The following is a 20250-nucleotide window of genomic DNA, read 5'->3' as shown; positions in this document are numbered from 1 at the left end:
ACGTTATAAGATGATGTGTAGCAGCTTCATATCCACACTGCTCAAGAAGAGCTGGCGGCCATATTGTTTTCCCGGGCAACCGTTGTTCTCTGAGTTTTAAGAGCTGTGTATCTCTGGAATGAAGGGGTCCTCGGAGCTCTGAGTAATATAGCTTGGTAACTGCTGCTCTGAAGGGGGTGAGACAGATAGATTTTTGCTTTTGCGTTAATGCCGTAATCTGCGCTGTGCGTTTATATATAAATATATACCACGGGGAAGATCCCTGAGCGGACCGAAATTTTTGTAGTGTACTACAATATATGCTTTTTTTTTTTTTTGCACATATTTGTGCTGTGTCTTCTTCATCAGACCTTGGATGGGTGAAGTAATTATCTTATCTTATTTGTTTTTTTTTATTTTTTTAATGCAAGCACTGGCCTTTTTTGGTGTTATACATCAGAGGTGAGCAAACTGGGGGGGGGGAGGGGGGGAACAGCGCTTACAGAGGCCCCGCGCTCTTCCCCACAACATTTAAATGAAATGCCGGAGGATCGCACAAGGCCTCTGTAAGTCCCTAACCGTGTCTCCGGCAGCTTCTGGCGATGCCGCGGGGTCACATGACAACAGAAAAGGCCAGAAAAAAGGTATTGTGCACCCTTGTTATACATGCCTGGAGTGCCTATTATCCTCTGTTTTCAGGTGTGTGTTTTTAATATACTTTATTTGTAACAAGACATTCCCTGGAGCTGCGATCCAAACTGTGGAGGCCCCTGCTAACTAAGAGATTTCATTGTGAAATTCCCTTACAATCATTCTTATTCGGCGAGACGCAATATGGCCAGCGCACACTGGTAGAAATCTCACTGGTCGCAAACTTGCTGTCTCGGTTTCCGGCCGCAGAATGACTGCTGTTGATTATAATAGTCTGCTTATTATATCAGTGGGGAAGGATATTCAGATTTTCCTATGCTTTGCAACCTGGCAACATTCTTATTTCATAATCAGTGATGTTATGACCCAGGGGGTTTCACGCCATGATGTCATGACTTAATGAGGCATCCCTAGCGTTACAGGATGCAGCCGCTACTTGTGACATAACTTACATTTCTCAATGCATTTTTTCATTAATGTTTTCTTCCTACATATTCCTACATATTGTCAACTAAACGAAAGATGCATCGGTACTTTTAGGACCGATTAGATTCCACTTGATCAGTTCAAGCACTGGATAAGATAAATTTACTTTTGATATTTTACTAGCTGATAGTACTCTGCCTTTCTCGGGAATTCTGAGAAACCAGTCTCATCCCTCCCATCCTCCTCTCACCCACACCACCCCCAACCTCCTCCTCCCCCTCTTCAATCTCTCTCTATCCCCCCCTAATCTCTCTATCACCCCCTAATCTTTCTCGCTCACATCACTGCCTTATAATGTCCCCACTTCTTTCTGCTTCTCCAGCATTCTTACTTTCTCCTTACGCCACAGCTGACTTTCACGCTTTCTTTCTCCATCTGCTTTCTGTGTAAACTTTATAGCTATCTGACTCTCTTTATCTGCCACCAGGCTATGTGCATTATGATGTCACCAGTATGCTGTCACGTGCCAGATACATAGCCTACCAGGTACAACACCCAGTGTCTGATTTGTTAGAGAAATTGTAATAACGCAAAGAATTAAAAATAGAACATATCCAATTTCCAAACATAGACAAAGATCTGCTCCCTGATCTCAGGAACCATCATGCAAAATTAAGTTATGATATTATATATGTATTGTAAGCTCTTCGGGGCAGGGACTCCTTTTCCAAGTGTTTCTTTTATGTCTTAAATCACTTGTTCCCATTATGTGTTATATTATTATGTCACGTGTATTACTGCTGTGAAGCGCTATGTAAACAACAATAATAATAATTTAAAAAAAATTCCATTGTGAAAGTGAATGTAAAAAATGTGAGAGGATATATACAGTTGTGTATTGGGTAACAATATATCAAATATTAAAGCAAATAATAAAACGCCTCTTATTGGAGTGTGAAATAATGACAATAGATCTTGCAAAGGGAGGAGAGAAGTCCAATCAGTCACAAGGTTACAAGGATGTAACGCACCAAGAAATGGAGCCAGGAGTTGTTCTATTAAACGGGTGTGGCACTAAATAGGGCAGTAGGGAACTTCATACAGATAAAGTAGTGATTAGTACCACAAAAAATATATCAAATAAATACAAATAATAGGGGAACAAGAAAGCAGTGCAATCACACATTACAAAATTCCTTCTGTGCAAGGCAATATTGCATGGAAAATGGAGACTTCGGACAGCTTCTTCTTTGATTGATCACATCCGCACGATTTCTACAAAACAAAAAGCAGAAGCACATTGCTCCGTAGTGTAGAAAAGTATAACGACATGTAATGCATGTACTCAAAGGGTAAGAATCTCATTCACAAAGAGAGATGATAACATCTCGTAATCACCAGCCGGCACATCTCAGGGTTGGGCAACGATCAGACATCCTTTCTTGCAAAGGCCACGTGGTTCCAGATTGTAGTGCTGTCTCCAGAGCAGGGAGATTTACATTTCCACCAACAGAAGCCAGTCCACACGGAGCAGATCCTGCCCCAGCGGGCTGGCGGGGGAAGCGTTTCTCACACCGAGCTGAAAAATGTGTTCCAAAAAGCAAGAGCTGGATCTCCAAGGGTACTGCCAAGGATGGCAACACGTGCAGCTCTGCTCCACTCGTCAGTGTAATGGCACAAAAAAAGTACCCTACGAGTTTCGTCACACTGCGGCCGACTTTCTCAGGGGATAATGTCCCTTGAGTAAGTCGCAAATCTGCAAATTGTAGGTGATTTTCAAATATTCACCGTTGATTTTTCTTCCCGATCTAATGTCTTGAACAAATCTTCTAGTGTTGCCGTGAAAAGGTTTGGTGATATGGGGGTCTCCCGGGGGCACTCCCTTGCTGATCCATACCTTGCTTGTATCTTCATGTTCTCTAGCTGGTTGATGTGGCATTCTCGTAAATGTTCTTTATATTCTCAATGTACGCTTCTTCAACACGTGTTCTGGAATTTTCATGTTCTTTACGCCGCATGTAAAGAGTTTTGCAAGAATTGTCTCTACTACTTCCCCCGTCTCTTTCAAGATTTCAGTTGTGATTCCATCTTCCCCGGGAGCCTTCCCATTCTTCATGGATTTTATTGCTTTCGCCACTTCTTCTGGAAGGACGCATGGTTCATCATTGGTGGTTTCTGCTCGCTTGTCTTCTGCTGGATCATGTCCTGTGTTGTGTTCTCGTACAATATCATGTAGACGTCCTCAACTCTCTTTATGATAAGTGTGCAGTCTTCTATATTGTTGATTTATTGCTTGTGTGTGTGTGTGTGTGTGTGTATATAAAGTATACAGAATATTGGTATATTTATTAGGCATAAGTACCTAATATATGGGTGCCTGAAGTACCTAATAAGGCATAAGTACCTAATATATGTCTGAAAGAACCTGTGTTTTAAAGCCTGCTTTTAATTATTTCTCTTCGATCTAAAAAGATTACTATCTCAAGTCAGACATATGAAGTGTGTTTCTAATGGTTTCGATCATTTGAAGATACCTCAGTTATTCCATTAGCTTATTTCATTTAGGATAAGCTTGTTCTTAGGATGTTACCCTTTGCCGCCCTATATCTGTTCTCTGCCTTTAGTAATTAGGGGCAGATTGATTCAGCTGAAGAAAATAATGATATCATACTGCAGTACATGCGAGTTTATACTGTTTTATGGTTTGGAAAAAAATATGCGAGTGTCGTTTGCAAACCCTTTTCTAGAAAGCGTAGCTAACCTTATTAAAACCATACAGAAACAATCGAAACCATCAGGAAAGCAGCATGTATAATTGATGAGAATGTAATTTTATAAACCCTTTCACCCCTACAGTAAGTCGTATACCTCTAGTGCTCAAGAGATTTGCTTACAAGGAAACACTCAACCACAGTCTCTTTAGCTTAGGGGAAAAGAAAGGGGTTTATCTGATTGTAGCCAAACTGCTGCCATGTGGCATGTGATCTGTATTAAAAGCTTGCAACAGCCAAAGTTTGATCACAGATCGTGTGGAGTTTCCTGTTGATAGGTCAACTGCAGAATGTAAGAGCTATAATTACATATGCCTTGACCGCTTTTCATCTGATAAAATACTTTTTTTTTCTTTGGGCTGGAGCAGTGTAGTATAAAGCTTGAAATAATCACGGTGTATCATTTTAACGGTGTACAGTATATTCTTGATTTCAAACAAATCTGCTTACTATGGGGGGTGTTTATAGTGCCCGGCGATGCGATGTCGCGTCAAAACAAATACATTGGATTCGTCGCATGCGCTTACAGTAAGCACTACGGCGACGGACTTACAAATTTTTTTGAAGCCGTTAAAATTTGGTTTTGGGAGAGACAGTAGCCACATGTGACTTTCTCTACACCAATCACAGAGCGCCTACTGCACTCTGCCCACCTCCTTCGTGACATCACTGGCCTTGGCGCCAGCGGCGTCGCTCCAAACCTAAGTGCAACCTTTGCCAGTGGCGACGGGTGCCGTCATCGGTCGCGTCGCCGGCACTATAAGCGCGGCCTAAGTCAAAGTCTCATGATGTCATCAGGCACTGTTTGATTTCATACAATTCTACTTTTATTCCACATTGGGTAAAGCTATTTTGATTCTGTTAGAAATATTAATACAATATTTCTTCTTCGACCTATTAAAAAATAATTCTATTTTTACAATGGAAGATGCCAGATGTATGTTGATTTTTTTTAAATATATCTGGCATTTTCGATAATCCCCATAGTGGTCATGAAGTCATCCATCATGTCCGCCACGGTAACTAAAGAGATAAAATGCATTATCAGGATTACTTACTATCTAGTAAAGAGCGTTGTCAGAAAGCTCAAATACCCAGCTTCCACAATAAAGTAATGAATCCCAAGGCAGGTGTATCAATATATCAGTGAGTGAATCCACATAACCAAATATAACCATAGATCCCTGAAAACCGAGCGTGAATGAGAAAAGCCCACCACTCTCAATTTCATTGGGTACAATAAGGCAGCAATGAAGGTTATAAAACGCACGGACACCTCCTTGTAGGGAAGACGTGCTCCTGCTGAGGGAGACCAAGTAGAGATGAGAAGAGTAGAGCACAGTTGAAAGCAGGAGTCAGGAGAGGATACAAAAATCTTTAATGGAGTCAACACAGCATAGGAAAAAAAAACCTCCTACGCGTTTCGAACGTCTTGTTCTTTATTGATAAAGAACAAGACGTTTGAAACGCGTAGGAGGTTTTTTTTTTCCTATGCTGTGTTGACTCCATTAAAGATTTTTGTATTTTGGATCCTCTCCTGACTCCTGCTTTCAACTGTGCTCTACTCTTCTCATCTTTACTTACTATCTACCATTGTGTGCTTCGACTGAGCCACTGATTGAGCCACCTGTGCTGAGGCAGGGACTGATTGAGCCACCTGTGCTGAAGCTACCAGATGGAGGATGGTGTTGATGGTATTGGAATGTTTGACGGGAAAGCCCAAACAGTAACTCAGGATGGACTATTGCAGTGAGAATATCAAGAAACGGTGGAAAAAATGTAGGTGAATGTTTGCAAACGAGAGATTACTGACAGAAATACAAGTTATCTGTCATGTTTTTTACTTCCAGGCCTCGGCAGTGGCAGGGATTTTTGTTGTTGTTGAAAGCAGGGAGTAACATTTACAATTCCAGTTGTTCTAAGTATTTGGATCAGCCTTTACACGTCTAAAATACCAGCATGAAAACCATTGCACTTACTATATTAAAGATGGTAAAGGAGAGAGAACCAACACCCACTCTTAAATTGAAACAGGCTCTGACACACACCTTTTTTTTTAGCTCAGCCCTTTGGCAGCAAAGTATCACAAACACATCAGTTGCAGTGTTCCCAGCAGCAGATTGTCTATTGCTGAGCTGAGAGATGTAGGAATAATGTGTTACACTTAGTGATATAATGTTACATTGCAGCTGTAGCATTTCAGAGTGTCGGACGTCGGCCATGGGAGGAGAATCTTCGTCGATCGATCAGTAGCTTAGGCAATTATTTCTCACTAAAGTTACTCACATGCTGCATATAGTAAAACCAAAGCGGTGTAGCCAGGACGGCTGCTTGAAATACAGCTCCTATTGACAGTTGGAACAACATGTATCGAAAGGGAGTATGGAATAGCCATCACAAAAGGGCCGTTCAGTGATAGCTCCTGCATCTGTTGGAACTTGGCATGTGTAAGTGGCATGGCACGTCCTATTCATCAGTAATGAGTAGCTCGAGAGAGATGCAAGCCCCAAAGCACAGATGAATGTCTGCAAAATAAAATGTATTCTGCATCTAATGAATGCGCTGTGTGGAAACACGATTCCGTGCCTTGGCACAACCTTCAAGCCGAAAGTTTGTGTTGGAGGACCTTCGTCTCCTTTTTAATTTAATTGTAACTGATTAAACTTTTGAATATGCCATGGCTGTGAACCAGCACCAGAGTTTAGGCTTCGACTCCAATTTAAGGGACCCCAAAGAGACGGAATAATGTGCCTAACACATTTAATGTTTTGCAGAACCTGGTGATTAAATGGAAAAGTTACAAAGTTAGTACACTTTACTATTCTTAAAATAAATGCAGCTGCTATTGATCCACATGCTGCGGTCTAGAGGGACAGAATTATTTACATTTGACTTGTTCTTGTGAATGCTAAAGTGTCTAACTGAATAGCTTATTCACTCGGTGTTACATGAAGATTGTGTTCGTGGGAACCTACGCAGTTCTCTGGTTGATGAGCTGGGAAGAATTGTTGAAGGCTGTAATACTTTTTAGCGGTCAATCGAGCTTAGGATGAAAGAAAACAAGTGGCCAGGACATATTAATAAAATAAATGGTCAATGTTTAATGTCACCGTAGTAACCAATTGCTTTTTGGTCTTTTATGATCTTCATGCCATCTTTTCATATATATATATATATATATATATATATATATGTATATATATCTTATACTATATTAGTGAAAGCACTGTATGTTTGCCTGCCTGCCTGCCTGCATGCATGCCTGCCTGCTGGATGTCCGGTGTCCCTAGCGGCAATCTCATTGGTCCCTTGGCCCGCCCGCCCCCGCACACCTCTCATTGGCCTCACACACTCACACCACCCCCTTGGCCCGCCCCCCACACCTCTCATTGGCCTGAGGCGGAGTGACGGGCCAAAGGTCCAAAAAAAAAAAAAAAAACACACACACACACACACACACACACACCCCCCTCTCTCCCCTCTCCAAATCACCTTTTCCCCCTCCCCAGCGGCATCACCTCTTCCCCCTCCCCAGCGGCATCACCTCTTCCCCCTCCCCAGCGGCATCACCTCTTCCCCCTCCCCAGCGGCATCACCTCTTCCCCCTCCCCAGCGGCATCACCTCTTCCCCCTCCCCAGCGGCATCACCTCTTCCCCCTCCCCAGCGGCATCACCTCTTCCCCCTCCCCAGCGGCATCACCTCTCCCCGCTCCAAATCACCTCTCCCCGCTCCAAATCACCCCTCCCCCCTCCCCGCTCCAAATCACCTCGCTTCCCGCAGCTGCCACGCGGCGCGTAAGATGGCGGACCCCCTTCCTCCCTCGCGGCGCCGAGTCAGACGGTGGCGGCGCCCGGACGTACAGGTAGGTGTCGCTCCCCACCTCCGGCGCCAAACGGAACTGAGAAAGGGCGCATCAACTGAGGTGTGTGTGTGTGTGTGTGTGTGTGTGTGTGTGTGTGTGTGTGTGTGTCACTGTCCACTGCCCCCCCCTCCTATCCACTGCCCCCCCCTCCTGTCCACTGCCCCCCCCTCCTGTCCACTGCCCCCCCCTCCTGTCCACTGCGTCCCCCCTCCTGTCCACTGCGTCCCCCCTCCTGTCCACTGCGTCCCCCCTCCTGTCCCCCATCCTGTCCCCCCTCCTGTCCACTGCCCCCCCTCCTGTCCACTGCCCCCCCTCCTGTCCACTGCCCCCCCGCCTCCTGTCCACTGCCCCCCCCCTCCTGTCCACTGCCCCCCCTCCTGTTCACTGCCCCCCCCTCCTGTCCACTGCCCCCCCCTCCTGTCCACTGCCCCCCCTCCTGTCCACTGCCCCCCCTCCTGTCCACTGCCCCCCCTCCTGTCCACTGCCCCCCCCCCTGTCCACTGCCCCCTCCCTCCTGTCCACTGCCCCCCCCCTCCTGTCCACTGCCCCCCCCCTCCTGTCCACTGCCCCCCCCTCCTGTCCACTGCCCCCCCCCTCCTGTCCACTGCCCCCCCCTCCTGTCCACTGCCCCCCCCTCCTGTCCACTGCCCCCCCCTCCTGTCCACTGCCCCCCCCCTCCTGTCCACTGCCCCCCCCCTCCTGTCCACTGCCCCCCCCCTCCTGTCCACTGCCCCCCCCCTCCTGTCCACTGCCCCCCCCCTCCTGTCCACTGCCCCCCCCCCTCCTGTCCACTGCCCCCCCCCCTCCTGTCCACTGCCCCCCCCTCCTGTCCACTGCCCCCTCCCTCCTGTCCACTGCCCCCCCCTCCTGTCCACTGCCCCCCCCTCCTGTCCACTGCCCCCCCCCTCCTGTCCACTGCCCCCCCCCTCCTGTCCACTGCCCCCCCCCCTCCTGTCCACTGCCCCCCCCCTCCTGTCCACTGCCCCCCCCCCTCCTGTCCACTGCAGGAAATGCAGGGGGAGGAATCCATGGCTTTGAGGCGCCCCCCCCTCCCTTTGACGCCCCCCCCCTCCCTTTGACACCCCCCCTCCCTTTGACGCCCCCCCCCTCCCTTTGACGCCCCCCCCCCCTCCCTTTGACGCCCCCCCCCCCTCCCTTTGACGCTCTCCCTTTGACGCCCCCCCCTCTCCCTTTGACGCCCCCCCCCCCCTTTGACGCCCCCCCCCTCCCTTTGACGCCCCCCCCTCCCTTTGACGCCCCCCCCCTCCCTTTGACGCCCCCCCCTCCCTTTGACGCCCCCCCCCTCCCTTTGACGCCCCCCCCTCCCTTTGACGCCCCCCCCCCTCCCTTTGACGCCCCCCCTCCCTTTGACGCCCCCCCCCTCCCTTTGACGCCCCCCCCCTCCCTTTGACGCCCCCCCCTCCCTTTGACGCCCCCCCCCTCCCTTTGACGCCCCCCCCCCTCCCTTTGACGCCCCCCCCCCTCCCTTTGACGCCCCCCCCCCTCCCTTTGACGCCCCCCCCCTCCCTTTGACGCCCCCCCTGCCTTTGACGCCCCGCGCGCACACACTGACTGACTGCCGCACGCACGCACACACTGACTGACGCGCACACAAAGCCTGACTGACGCACGCACACACTGACTGAGGCACACACTGACTGTGTGTGCGTCAGTCAGTCTGTGTGTGTTTGTGTTTCTGCCTCAGACTCACTGACGCGCGAGCAAACACACAGTGACTGACGCACACACGCTACATGAAGCTGTAAAGGAGGGAGGGAGGGGGGGGACTGGATTGATGTGAATGGGGGACAAACAGAGAGAGGGGGGAGGAGAGAGAGGAACGGGAACATTACATCCCGGGCAACGCTGGTCTCTCAGCTAGTATATATATATATATATGTGTATGTATGTTTGGGGTTGGGTAATGGGATGATGAGAACAATAATTAACAGATAAAAATGGAACCTCAGGGGATATTGAAGTAACATTGATATTGCTGTATGGGACTGCCCCTTTAATACATGTAACTGTACGTGTTAAGACTCTGTTTCAGGTGTCTTGTAATCTACAGAATGTATGAAGAAGATACCTGAAAGCTCATGCTCAGTAAATGTATAAAGAACTCACGTTGGTCCATTAATATGTACCACAACCTATAAGTAATCTACACTTCTTCATTGCTCATAGGGCCACAGACCGTGCTTAAAAACTGACTGAGACACACAGATATTTGAATGCTTCGGAAGATGACATAGAACTACTGTACGATGATGAATCTTTGCCATAAAGAAGCAATCCCACAAAAAAATGCTGGGGTTCAGCTACTAATAATGATCCCCAAGTGTGAAACAAATAGGCAAAATGGATCATTTTCTGAATGTTTGATCCTGTGGCCGAGTTGGATAGGACCTTAACGTCTGGCAGTAGTTTACATCCGTAGGAGTTGGGATTAGCACACTCGCTGTTGCAATGGTTTAAACACAGTTAATATATGATCTTTTTAGTATGTTTCCACATTTTTTACTTGAGTGATTTGTAAGAAGAATTAGACCTTAACAAAGGTCAAAGATTTAATAGCTGACTGATCTCTCACGAGAGATTTAACCATTAAAGGAGCTGTCCAACTCTTGCCACCTGGTTCCCCCCTGGTACAGGGTCATATTTAACCATCTTAACACTGGTATAGCGGCAAAATGTTTACCATTCAACCAACGAATAAGGTGACTTTCACCACTAAAAACTCTTGTTTTACCCAAAACCAACGCCATTTTTACAACCCAAAATAAGCTCTCACACATTTATTGGATATAACAGACTACAAATGTACTTATTAATAGAAGAACAAACCTTTAACACAATGGTGAGATCAGGTTGATGCCACCTGACGTCCCAGCTTGATTGACCCCACTACAAGTCAAGGAACCCTGGTAGCTCAGCCATGGTTGCTACGCAAAGCATCTAAACAAATATGGACAATCCACAATCCACTATGAGTTCCCTGGCAAATGCCTTGACCAGAATATTTCCTGAGACCGGCGCCTCCTAATGAGGAGACTGAGGTGGTCCCTCTCCAGGAGGCGCTCAGTCTCACGCAAGTTGGAGAGAGCAGGTGTGGCAGTTCTTTAAACTTCTTCTCAAGCGCGGCATCTTTCCACAATGGGGACAACCTTGGAAATTTGGCTGGAAGATCTGTACATTGATTCATACCTTGGCTTACATAGTTACATAGTAGTTACATAGTTACTTAGTAGATGATGTTGAAAGAAGACATACGTCCATCAAGTTCAACCTATGCTAAATTTAGACGACATATCCTTATTTTATATTTGTACTTACAGTATAGACTTCAATGTTCAATTCTTCATTTGATGTGGTGGAGGAAGCGACAGTAAAGGTGATTCTGTAGGTGGTACTGTAAGTCAATATAGCGTGCTTGAAACCTATAACCTTTCTTTTGTTTTAAATCTATCATGTGCCATTTAGTTCTGTAATGTCCTCTAGCAGTTAAAAAAATATAATTATTGTAGATTTTAGAGAACATTAGCTATTGAATATATATATATATATACAAAATTAATTATTATTTTTTAAAATATTAGTAGATTTTGTCTTGTATAACTCTACAGTTCATAACACTTGTACATTAATGGCAGATGAATGATGGAACGATACTGGATTTTCTTGAGGCTGAACTGTCTTCATGTTAGATCTCCTGCTCCGAGCTGGTTTCCATTATATGACCAATGTAGCCATTCACCGACTGACCCCTGGATGAGATTGTGGTATTAAATACGGGGCAGAGATGCTTTTTTTTTAACAATGTGTCTCTATATTTTCCCACTCATGTACAGTATTCCATGCCTTGTCAATTTCCCGTGTTTGTTGTTCTATTTTAAAGAGTTTACCAGGGTTAGTATTTCCTAATGAGATTCTTGTTGTTCTAAAATATTTTCATTTCAGCTGTTTATTAACTTGGTTACCCTTGCATTAGGATGCAGTGTTATTAACAATTCACTGTTTATCGAAAGGATTAAGTTGAAGGCCAGTGTAAATAGTAATATGTTGTCATTAGAAGTCCAGTGGGAACCTCTTACAGGTTATTTTAAGTCAAGAAATACACAGCAACGTTTATTTGTGTTAGCAGTAAGACCACCATGGCAATTATTTTGACTTTTTTTTTTTTAGGTTTCCAGATCAGGGGTGCTCAACTCCACTCCTCAAGCCCCCCCAACAGGTCTGGTTTTAAGGATATTCCCGCTTCAGCACAGGTGGCTCAATCAGTCCCTGCTTCAGCACAGATGGCTCAATCAGAGGCCCAGTCGAAGACTGAGCCTCTGATTGAGCCACCTGTGCTGAAGCTGGGAAATCCTTAAAACCAGACCTGTTGGTGTGGCTTGAGGAGTTTGGAGTTGAGCAACACTGATCTAGACAGCGGTGCACAAACTTGGGGAGATAGTCTGCGGGGGCGCGGGGGTTACAGAGGCCCCCCACGCTTCCCGAAGGCACTTAAAGTAAGTGCTGGGGAAGCAGCGAAGGCCGCTGTAAACTGCACTTACCTTGGCTTCTTAGACGCGTCGCCATTGCATTTGGCGTCGCGAGGTCATGTGACTTCACGTTGCCATGGCAACGTGACGTCATGACGTCGGAGCCAAGGTAAGAGGGGGGGACTGTCGGCAGGGGGGCGCAGGGAAAAAAGTTTGCGCTCCCCTGATCTAGACCATGGGTGCGCAATCCTTTCCCCATGCCAGCCCCACTCGGCTCCGGCATCAAATGACACCGCAGGGCGTCATTTGATGTCGTGTTACCTTGGCTTCCAGTGATGCATCGTCATGGTAAATTAGTTACAGAGGCCTTGCGCGGTCCCCTGACAGAATTTAAATGCCTTGCGGGAGAGCGCGGGACCTCTGTAACCCGCACATCCCTGATCTAGACCATAAAAATGTGTAGCACAAATACTGTACTTTTTAGATCACTTTTCGCTTTTTCGCATTCAAATGTAATCCCTCAAACTGGAAAATACATAAAACCCTCAAATGTACAACACCCTGTTTTTTCTTCTTGATATTCTTACTTTGTTTTTAGCAGCGATGAACTAGGACTTTAAGCAGATGGGCCTCGTTCCTATTACTCGTTCCCTGATGAAGTAGCGTTGCTACGAAACGCGTTGGATAGATTATTTGCTTTTAATTAGTCCAATTGGTGATTTTATACCCATAACTTGTATTTTTGTGGCATATTTCGATCGTGTGGTGTTTACCTTTAAGTGCCGTAAAATCTTCACTTACGGCCATCCGCACTTTACGGCCGTCGTGAAACTCTATGGGACACATGGACTAACAGCTCCAAAGCTAACCGGAGGCTGGAACCTCTCTGATTCCTACCAGCGATTATACTGGTAACCAGCTGGACGGAGAGGTGATCGGGAGAGCTTACTGACAAGTAAGACTCAAACTGTACCAACACAGCCCCAAGCAGAAGCTGCGTCCTGAAGTGTCCTGAAGGTCCGTTCAGCAAGTGGAGGAAAAGCTCGTGGCAGTGAGGTGGATGTCCCTCGATGCAGCACTTACCCTGTGACGTCTGGTAACACATGTCTATGTACATGAAATGCTGTCTTATTACTAATCTGATGTACGCAGATATATTACCCTATAAACAAATAATCAATTGATTTTATTTACTTCACTATGTGCGTTTGCGCTTTTGTTTTTCTTGTTTTTCAATGGTAGGAAAGCGCGGCAATTTAAAAATTTTTTTAAAAAACTTGAGAAGCCGCAAACTACAGGAATAAAATGAAAGGAAGAATCACTGTGGAAAAGCAGAGAGACAGAAATGTCTCATTTCACTGCTGTGCCACAGTGTTTTAGGAGAGCCATAGGTCAGAGGTGCACAAAGTTTTCTTCCTGCGCCCCCTGCCTGCTCTTCCCCCCCTCCTGCTCGCGCCCCCTGCCTGCTCTTCCCCCCCTCCTGCTCGCGCCCCCTGCCTGCTCTTCCCCCCCTCCTGCTCGCGCCCCCTGCCTGCTCTTCCCCCCCTCCTGCTCGCGCCCCCTGCCTGCTCTTCCCCCCCTCCTGCTCGCGCCCCCTGCCTGCTCTTCCCCCCCTCCTGCTAGCACCGCTTGCCTGCTCTTCCCCCCCCTCCTGCTCGTGCTCCCCCCCCCCGCTTGCTTTCCCTCCACCCCCTGCTCGCGCCCCCTGCCCCACCCCCCTGCCTGGCTCCGGCGTCCAATGACGCTGCAGGGTCAGGTGACATCACGTTGCCATGACGACGCGTCGCTGGAAGGCAAGGTAAGTGAAGTTACAGAGGCCTCACGCGATCCCCGGCATGTCCCAGAAAGTCTTTATGTTTCAATATACTGTAACAGTGCTGTTTATATGTTACAATTTTGGAGGATGGGGGGCACTTCCTAGTCTGACGTGCACCTAGAGCCGGGGTGGGCAACTCTCAGTGCTCAAGGGCCACCAACAGGTCAGGTTTTCAGTGGCTCAGTGCCCTGTGGAAAGCTGGCATTTCTCCAAGCAACCTCCTCTTTACCATAGTAATTACATTGCAAAGTAACCGTGCGGCTGCTTCTCACTGCTACTTCTCAGGAAATGCTTTCATTTGTGCTACTGCACAGTAAAATAAAGCGATCGCACTTGTTCTGCCATTCTTGTTTGGCAACTATTCATGTTTTAAACTGGCAGCAGTTTTAATGTGTGTGCTCCGTTTACTTTGTAAAAGCCTGTTTGCACTGAAAGATGATCACGCATTTAGTATCCCGATTCTCTCTTCTGGAACCGTTTTGTTTGCAGATTGTTTGGTGCAGGCTTTTTAAAGATCCCAGGAGGCTCGCCCCACAAACTCCACTCGCTTATATTAATGTGTCTTAGAAACCCAGTGACAGAATAAGGACCATTTGTAATCTATTCCCAAAGTCGGGTAACTTCGCCTGGACACGGCGTACTTCTACTTTACGCGACTTTATTATCAACACTTTGCAATGGCTAAGAGAAATGCTGGGCTGTGTCTACTAAGCAGTCTTCTGATATCAGACTCATGGTGCCAGAAGACCCCTTAAAGCCCATGCAAGTCAATGCGTTGTAAGGTGTCCTCCACCACCAGCAGGTGTCTTATGGCAGAAGACTGCTTAGTAAATATGGACCGCAACGTCTTGTTTAGTAAGGTCTAGAAACAGACTTTCAATTTCTAGAAGTCAGATGTAGCGCCATCATTGACGTGATGGGTTGTTGATGTTTTGCTGTGCGCCAGTGGTTGCCAACTCCAGCCCTCAAGAACCTCCAGCAGGTCATGTTTTAAAGATATCCCGGCTTCTGCACAGGTGGTTCAGCCAAAAGGACTAAGCCACTGATTGAGCAACCTGTGGTCAAGCAGGGATTACCTTCAAACTGGACCTGTTGGGGGTTCTTGAAGACTGGGAACCATTGATATAGACTATGCCAACATTTCTATTGGATTTGATGACGATTCTGTAGGTTATATTGCCCTCACTGTGGCAAGTATTCCTTGTGTATGTCCAATTTGGTAGTGAAAAGGTTGAAGCATCACCTCTCGGATGGTAAGCTTCTTGGAGCAGGGACATGGCAACATGTTGTGTTAATGGGTGCCAGTTGATGTTCATCTGCTTGTTATTGTTTTTTACTTTCATTGTACTGCACTGCAGAACACGTCGGTGCATTATAAATGAATGATCATTATAATAATAGGACCAGTAATGCCGGTTTAAAGCATGTTTAATAATGTGTTCATAATAATAATAATAATAATATGATCATCTATTTTTTAAAGTGCCAACATAATCGTCAGCTCAGCATAATGGGAGAGACAAGAACAGTAACATGAACAACAATATAGACTGGTACAGTAGGTAAGAAGAGCACTGATCCCAGGAGCATGCAATCTAAGAGGGTGGGCAAGTAGAAACAATGGTAAGTCCAGAATTGGATGGGAAGTCCAATGTCATTGTAGTCGGCAATAGCAAAGATAGCTAGCACCTTGTGGCTTGCCCTTAGCATCCAAGGTTTAATAGTATCATTGAGTCCCTGCTTGCTCTGTAGAGCTTACAATCTAATTGTTTTGGCTGATGAGGCACAGGAAAATGTTTAATATATTAACCCACTTTAAAGGCAGTTATCGAACTACTCAACCATTTAACCTTGCATGCTGGGGCTACAGTGTTGGAAAGCAGCATAGAAACAGCACAATTTAGCAATCTGCTAATTATTTTGTGTCATTTATTTTATAGCTGCAGTTCTGTCTGATTCCCTGGAACTGACATGTCGCCTGGGAAGGCCCTGCTTCCCAGGATAACTGTAGTGTTTTTTGTCCCGGTTTTGGCACAAGTATGGCTGCTGGGTCATCAGTAGAAAGCCACCTTTTCTATTGTCCAACGGAACAACCCCACGTCCATTTTAAATATCACAGTCTGGCTATGGACAGCCGGCTCTGCCGCTTCCCATCCTGGGTGTCCCCCATACGTCTCGGGACAGTTTGGATTGATCTTGGGCCCTACAAATGTTATAAACAATAAATCAGGATGGAGGCACACAAGTACTGATGCAACAAGTTGCTGAGTTTTACTGCATATTGTGAGCAGAGCTACAGTGTTGCGTTTCAGGGTCATAGCCCCTTCCTCAGACGTAAAGCCACCTGTATGAGGAAGGGTCTGTGGCTCCTAAACGTAACACGGTGCAGTACTTGTGTGCCTCCAACCTGATGATTTTTTTGTGGAGAGGGAGTGACTCAGTGAGTAAAGACACTGACTGGCACTGAGAGTGTGTAGCAGGGGAACCTGGTTCAATTCCTGGTGTCGGTTCCTTGTGACATTGGGCAAGTCACTTTCTCTCCCTATGCCTCAGGCACCAAAAACATAGATTGTAAGTTCCACGGGGCAGGGACATTGTCTGCAAAATGTCTCTGTAAAGCGCTACGTAAAACTAGCAACGCTATACAAGAACAAGCTATTATTATTGTTATTATACCAGTGGTTTTCACCTTTTTTTTGGTTGGGAAACTCCAGAATTCAATTGAAATGCTGGGGAACCCCAACCCTTGCTCCTCCCCGCTCACCATGCCTTCCCCCCCCACATTAGCCGTGTCTCTCCCCCCTCACACTGTCCCCCTTACGCTCCCTCTCCCCCTCCACACATGCACGCACACACACAATTCCTCTCTCACTTACACACACACACACACACACACTCTGCCTCTCACTTACACACACACTTCCCCTCACACTCACACACACACTCTTCCCCTCTCACTTACACACACACACACTCTTCCCCTCTCACGTACATACTCTCACACTCCACCTCTTACACACACACACACGCTCTTCCCCTCTCTCTCACACACACACACTCTCCCCCTCTCACTCACACACACTCACACGACAGGAGCAGGGAGAGGAAGGATTCGTGCTGCTGAGCTCCGGAGCGGCCGGGTCACTGCTATGTGGGTTGCCACCAGGCCTGGGACAGCTGGGCGAGTTTTCTGCATATTGGTTACCCTCCCACTAGCATTGACCCTTTATTGACCAGCCCTGACTAACAGAGCTGGTGTCGGGTCATTGCTGTTTACCCTTCAGCTATTACTTACCCAACGAGGTCTGGTACTGTGTATATTCCCTGCATACATATAGGGTTACTTATGGTGGGGGGCGACGGCCTGATTCCTATGAAACAGCGCCTGTTTTTCTGCTAGTGTACCTAAGTGTGTGCCTTTAAGTCAGATACACTTGCCATATATATGGCTTTGGGATTATAATTATCCCCGCACATCTAGCTCCACTACATTTGGGCTCTATTATTCACCCAGGTGTACTGAGCTACAATTATATACCCTGTCTTGGCTATCTACACCACACAGCAACGTGTATTTTTACCACCATTAGATCTATCATCTGTGGTATATACCAACCGTGCCTCCTGTGTCATTTTGACATTAACATTGTGTTTGGAGTTTGGCAGACCTGGCTAGGATCTGTTTAGGTGATCGTTGCTTTACTGTGAACACAGGGTTCTGTACTGATATACACCACTACAGTGGAGCTTCTCACCTCTGGTTACCCACACAAGTGGTTTATCTTAGCCATTTGGACTTGGATTGCCAAATAACCATTAGAGTATATTGGTTATTCACATACTTTTGATCCAGAACTTTGCATTGCAGGTTCATATGTTTAGGATCTATGCATTTAATACTCGTTTTAATCCCCAATATTTTAAGTGGTAATATTAAAATCATGTTTTAATTCCTTCACTCACCACCCACTAGAAGTTTTGAGTGCCCAATCTAGGTTCCTGTTCTCTGTTCAGCATTGTAAGGAACCCCAACGCTCTCTAATAGCGTGTCTGAGATCACATGCATTGTAAGGAACCCCAACCCTCTCTAATAGCGCTTGTGAGATCAGATGCATTGTAAGGAACCCCAACCCTCTCTAATAGCGCTTCTGAGATCAGATGCATTGTAAGGAACCCCAACCCTCTCTAATAGCGCTTCTGAGATCAGATGCATTGTAAGGAACCCCAACCCTCTCTAATAGCGCTTCCAAGATCAGATACATTGTAAATTCTTCTGTATTTGGTACAATTTTCAAAGAACCTGAAAATTGCCGGGAACCCTTTAGGGATGCCCGGGGAACCGAAGGCTTCCTAGGAACCCCTGTTGAAAAACACTGGTGTAAAGTATCAATAGGATGTGTTACTATACCTGCTGCAGGTTTTTTTGATCCATATTTTTTCCCAGTCATTTGAGCCACTATTCTGCCAGGTATGAAGTGCCGTAAGCCCCTCAACTTTAGACTCTGCACCAGATGTAAGAAGAACTGGATTATTACATAAGAGGTGTAGCAGTCTTAATTGTTTCCTCCGATGATGTTTTGCATTGACGCTGCCTTTGAATCTTATGGATACTCTGTGACATTATGCGTTATAAGGGAATATTGGAAGAACATGGTCATGCGCTACATCTGGACGTTGCAACCGAGATCACAAAATGGAGCTCTTGTGCCAAACAATAATTTATTTGTGATAACTTTTAACTCCTTCAGCGCTGGAGGGGCCGCGCCTCCAGAGGGCCTCCGGCACATTGAGATGAAGCGAGTGCTCCTCGGAGTGATGATGCGAACGATAGAGGAGTCCCGTCCCGTTCCTACTCCAGCAGGAATGCGTTCTGAGCTCCGGTGAATCTCCCCTAGAAAAACGAGCTTCCAAACCCCTGGCGTGTCAGACCCCACGTGTCCGACCCCTTCCTTGTACTTTTTTTTTTCTGGCTTATTTTATTTTAAAAAGGCCCAAAGCCTGCAGTGGAGTGTCCACATGGCAACTTCTGCAGTGTATTCTCATTTGCTCTACCCTACCAGGCAGCACAGAGCTTGTGACTTCAAAATGACTTATCAGAGAAACTGTCTTGTCCGAAGCTTCTCTGATGAGGCTCGCTGATGTCCAGTGATGTTACAAAGTAAGAGGAGCTAGCAGCAATACATTCAAATTTACAGTAAATATCATTTTAATGATCATTAAGACGACTGCGGTCCTACATTGGGAAACAGTTTGGCTCAAATGCTTAGGCCCATATTTACTAAGCAAATTTCTGCCTCATAAGACACATCACATCCTGTAAGTCGATGGGCTGTAAGGTGTCTTCTAGAACCAAAGGCGTCTTATGGAAGAAGACTGCTTAGTAAATATGGCTCCTAATCCTTTTATCTACCAACAGGGCCTGCAATGCATTGGAAAGGGTTAAGAAAAGAAAGGGATATTGTGGGCTGCTTTATCTGCCCCACTTCCCCTCCTCCATATATCCTATAAGTGGGAATTGTCTGACAGTAACCAAATACATTCAATGTGTTATTGGTGTAACGTTGGCGTGGAGGGATTACATCTGAATATGTGTTTGAAACCCACCGTTGATGTGTAAGTGAAGGAAGAGCAGGCCAGCGCCGGCGGTGCTGTGCAGGTAATGAGAACCAGATTGTGGGTGCCGAAAGCGCTACTTTTTATGATTGAGCATAGAGCACTTTTCTTGTTTTTGAAAGACTATCCTCTGTTCTTTGAGGCTTTTATGTGTAGCCCCGTCTGTGCTACATGGTCTCGGCAATGTGTAGAAATCTGCACCGGGCCGGCTGAGAATGTTGCGGGGCTCGGTGCAGGCAAAGGAGAGCTATTGAGCGTGGCTTGTTGTATACATTTGCCACGCTCAATAGCTCTCTGTTTTGACACTTATACACATATATATTTTGTGGGGGCTCAGGGGTTCCCAAAATGAGCTTGCTGGGGTTCTGTGTGTTGTTTGTTAACTTATTTTCAGCTGGTCTCAGCTGTTGGAGGTTGGTGGCTCCTCCTTCCCAGGGTTTAAGCCCGCCCCTCCCCACTTCCCAAGTCAGCAGGTCTTTTTCATTCTACTGGATATAGATCCAATGTTGGTCTTTCTCCCTCATAATAGAGGTAAATGAGAATTATAATCCTAATAGAGGTATATTAGTATGTTATCTGGTAGTGTTAGGACCTGTGACCTGGGTCTGCCTTGTCGTGGCTCACAGGCTTACAATGCTTTGGCCAAA

The sequence above is a fragment of the Ascaphus truei genome, chromosome 9 (genome assembly GCF_040206685.1).
Source record: "Ascaphus truei isolate aAscTru1 chromosome 9, aAscTru1.hap1, whole genome shotgun sequence".
In the NCBI taxonomy this organism is placed as follows: Eukaryota; Metazoa; Chordata; class Amphibia; order Anura; family Ascaphidae; genus Ascaphus; species Ascaphus truei.
Note: the sequence above shows the minus strand (reverse complement) of the source record.